Genomic DNA, 4575 nt, shown 5'->3' with positions numbered 1-4575 from the left:
ATTCATATACACAGCACCGGTCAAACGTTTGGACGTACCTACTCATTCAAGGGTTGTTCTTGAATTTTACTATTTTCTACATTGTAGAATAATAGAAGACATGAAAACTATGAAATAACACACATGGAAACATGTAGTAACAAAAAAAGTGTTAAACAAATCAAAACATATTTTATGTTTGAGAGTCTTCAAAGTAGCCACCCTTTGCCTTGATGACAGCTTTGCACACTCTTGGCGTTCTCTCAACCAGCGTTCCCACATATGCTGAGCACTTGTTGGCTGCTTTTCCTTCACTCTGCGGTCCAACTCATCCCAAACCATCTCAATTGGGTTGAAGTCGGGTGATTGTGGAGGCCAGGTCATCTGAAGCCGCACTCCATCACTCTCCTTCTTGGTCAAATAGCCCTTACACAACCTGGAGGTGTATTGGGTCATTGTCCTGTTGAAAAACAAAGGATAGTCTAAGCGCAAACCAGATGGGATGGCGTATCGCTGCAGAATGCTGTGGTAGCCATGATGGTTAAGTGTGCTTTGAATTCTAAATAAATCACTGACAGTTTCACCAGAAAAACATCCCCACACCAACACACCTCCTCCGTAATGCTTCAAGGTGGGAACCACACATGAAGAGATCATCCGTTCACGTACTCTGCGTCTCACAAAGACACAGCGGTTGGAACCAAACATCTCAAATTTGGACTTATCAGATCATAGGATAGATTTCCACTGGTCTAATGTCCATTGTTCGTGTTTCTTGTACCAAGCAAGTCTCTTCTTATTATTGGTGTCCTTTAGTAGTGGTTTCTTTGCAGATATTAGACCATGAAGGCCTGATTCATGTAGTCTCCTCTAAACAGATGATGTTGAGATGTGTCTGTTACTTGAACTCTGTGGAGAATTTATTTGGGCTGCAATCTGAGGTGCAGTTAACTCTAATGAACGTACAGTGGGGCAAAAAGTATTTAGTCAGCCACCAATTGTGCATGTTCTCCCACTTAAAAAGATGAGAGGCCTGTAATTTTCATCATAGGTACACTTCAACTATGACAGACAAAATGAGGAAAAAAAATCCAGAATATCACATTGTAGGATTTTTAATGAATTTATTTGCAAATTATGGTGGAAAATAAGTATTTGGTCACCTACAAACAAGCAAGATTTCTGGCTCTCACAGACCTGTAACTTCTTCTTTAAGAGGCTCCTCTGTCCTCCACTCGTTTCCTGTATTAATGGCACCTGTTTGAACTTGTTATCAGTATAAAAGACACCTGTCCACAACCTCAAGCAGTCACACTCCGAACTCCACTATGGCCAAGACCAAAGAGCTGTCAAAGGACACCAGAAACAAAATTGTAGACCTGCACCAGGCTGGGAAGACTGAACTTGCACAATTGGTGGCTGACTAAACCTCATTAAAATGCAAATCAATTTATAACATTTTTGACATGCGTTTTTCTGAATTTGTTTGTTGTTATTCTGTCTCTCACTGTTCAAATAAACCTACTATTAAAATTATAGACGGATCATTTCTTTGTCAGTGGGCAAACATACAAAATCAGCAGGGGATCAAATACTTTTTCCCCTCACTGTACCTCTGGGTCTTCCTTTCTTGTGGTGGTCCTCATGAGAGCCAGTTTCATCATAGCACTTGATGGTTATTTGTGATTGTACTTGAAGAAACTTTCAAAGTTTTTGAAATGTTCCGTATTGACTGACCTTCATGTCTTAAAGTAATGATGGAATGTTGTTTCTCTTTGCTTATTTTAGTTGCTCTTGACAAAAAAATGGACTTGGACAAGATAGGGCTTTCTTCTGTAATATTTTATTTAACTAGGTAAGTCAGTTAAGAACAAATTCTTATTTATAATAAACCTGGGCTGCCCTATGGTACTCCCAATCACAGCTAGATGTAGCCTGGATTTGAACCAGGGACTGCAGTGTCCCCACTTGCACTCGAATGCAGTGTCTTAGACCACTGCGCCACTCGGGAGCCCAACCTTGTCACAACACAACTGATTAGCTCAAACGCATTAAGAAGGAAAGAAATTCCCACAAGCTAACTTTTAACAAGGCATACCTGTTAATTGAAATGCATTTCAGGTGAGTACCTCATGAAGCTGGTTGAGAGAATGCCATATAGCTAAAAACACTTCTAAGGACCTGTCATAGATGTGTGTGAAATCTGGTGCCTTTAACACAAAGTCCACAATTCCCCTCACATTTGATGCATAGCCACTGGACTGTACCCCCTGTTCCATATAGGCCCAGACCTAGAGGCTGTAGTAGTACATTCACAGACAGGGTGTCTATATATGCCCTGTGTCCATACCAACTCTTGTGGAATACAGTGCTGTGATCAACAGGAACCGGTCTGAGGACTAGGCTGCATGGACAGATTGATTGATCATTGAAGATCATGGATTTTGAATTGTAAGTGGGCCAGTTCATCTTGAGTTGGTTAGAAACATGGTTCTGTCTATCTGGTGGGCCTCACTAAACTCTAGAGGGCTTTAAATGGGTCACATCCCCAAACTGATGTCCCAAAGGGACAGTGCTGCTGACCTCACTCTTTCCATAAACTCCGGGAATCAGCCAGGAGATGGAGATGGAGCTAGGGAATGGAAAGCAGCAGAGGGAGGAAGAGAGGAGAAGAAACGAGAGAGGACAGATACTGTATCAGTGAGACAGATGGTGAGTGACCTCACTGATAACATCATCTCCTCCCTGAATGGATAAATCAGATAAGGAGAACAGCGTGGATCAGACAGGGAGTGAAAGTGACAGGCGTGTCGTGGTCCAGAGCTTTCCAGGCACTGTGTTCATGTGGGCAGCCTGCTGTGGTCTTGGCCAGTACTGTTTATATGGGCTCAGCTGCACTAGCTCTCTCCATGCTGGTGTGTTTTTCTATGGGGGATTGGACTCAGTATTGGTTCCCCTTGGCCTGCATGGCGACCACCTCTCTCTCTAACATACAGCTGTGGACACAGTGGATATATGAAGACCATCTCAGGCAGGACGGTGTGTCCACACATCATACGGGTGGATCAGAGATGTGTGAGATGTTCCTCACACCTGGACAGTGCTAGAACCTGTGGGAATGTATCTGTGGCGTGGCAGGTGAGGGGTGACGGACTGTGTGTGTGTGTAGTACAGCTGAGGCTGAGGAGAGACGGACTGTGTGTGTGTGTGTGTGTGTGTGTGTGTGTAGTACAGCTGAGGCTGAGGACAGACGGACTGTGTGTGTGTGTGTGTGTGTGTGTAGTACAGCTGAGGCTGAGGGGAGACGGACTGTGTGTGTGTAAAGTACAGCTGAGGCTGAGGGGAGACGGACTGTGTGTGTGTGTGTAGTACAGCTGAGGCTGAGGGGAGACGGACTGTGTGTGTGTGTGTGTGTAGTACAGCTGAGGCTGAGGGGAGACGGACTGTGTGTGTGTGTGTGTGTAGTACAGCTGAGGCTGAGGGGAGACGGACTGTGTGTGTGTGTGTGTGTGTAGTACAGCTGAGGCTGAGGGGAGACGGACTGTGTGTGTGTGTGTGTGTAGTACAGCTGAGGCTGAGGGGAGACGGACTGTGTGTGTGTGTGTGTGTAGTAGTACAGCTGAGGCTGAGGGAGACGGACTGTGTGTGTGTGCTGAGGCTGTGTGTGTGTGTGTGTAGTACAGCTGAGGCTGAGGGGAGACGGACTGTGTGTGTGTGTGTGTGTAGTACAGCTGAGGCTGAGGGAGATGGACTGTGTGTGTGTGTGTGTGTAGTACAGCTGAGGCTGAGGGGACGGACTGTGTGTGTGTGTGTGTGTGTAGTACAGTGTGTGAGGGAGACGGACTGTGTGTGTGTGTGTAGTACAGCTGAGGCTGAGGGAGGGAGACGGACTGTGTGTGTGTGTGTGTGAGGGGACAGCTGAGGCTGAGGCTGGGAGACGGACTGTGTGTGTGTGTGTGTAGTACAGCTGAGGCTGAGGGGAGACGGACTGTGTGTGTGTGTGTGTAGTACAGCTGAGGCTGAGGGGAGACGGACTGTGTGTGTGTGTGTGTGTGTAGTACAGCTGAGGCTGAGGGGAGACGGACTGTGTGTGTGTGTGTGTAGTACAGCTGAGGCTGAGGGGAGACGGACTGTGTGTGTGTGTAGTACAGCTGAGGCTGAGGGGAGACGGACTGTGTGTGTGTGTGTGTGTAGTACAGCTGAGGCTGAGGGGAGACGGACTGTGTGTGTGTGTGTGTGTGTGTGTGTGTAGTACAGCTGAGGCTGAGGGGAGACGGACTGTGTGTGTGTGTGTGTGTGTGTAGTACAGCTGAGGCTGAGGGAGACGGACTGTGTGTGTGTGTGTGTAGTACAGCTGAGGCTGAGGGAGACGGACTGTGTGTGTGAGAGACGGACTGTGTGTGTGTGTGTGTAGTACAGCTGAGGCTGAGGGAGACGGACTGTGTGTGTGTACAGCTGACTGAGGGGAGACGGACTGTGTGTGTGTAGTACAGCTGAGGCTGAGGGGAGACGGACTGTGTGTGTGTGTGTGTGTGTAGTACAGCTGAGGCTGAGGGGAGACGGACTGTGTGTGTGTGTGTGTAGTACAGCTGAGGC

This window comes from Oncorhynchus nerka, linkage group LG15, assembly GCF_034236695.1.
Source record: "Oncorhynchus nerka isolate Pitt River linkage group LG15, Oner_Uvic_2.0, whole genome shotgun sequence".
NCBI classification, from domain to species: Eukaryota; Metazoa; Chordata; class Actinopteri; order Salmoniformes; family Salmonidae; genus Oncorhynchus; species Oncorhynchus nerka.
The sequence above is the reverse complement of the archived record's forward strand: the minus strand, read 5'-3'. Positions refer to the sequence as shown.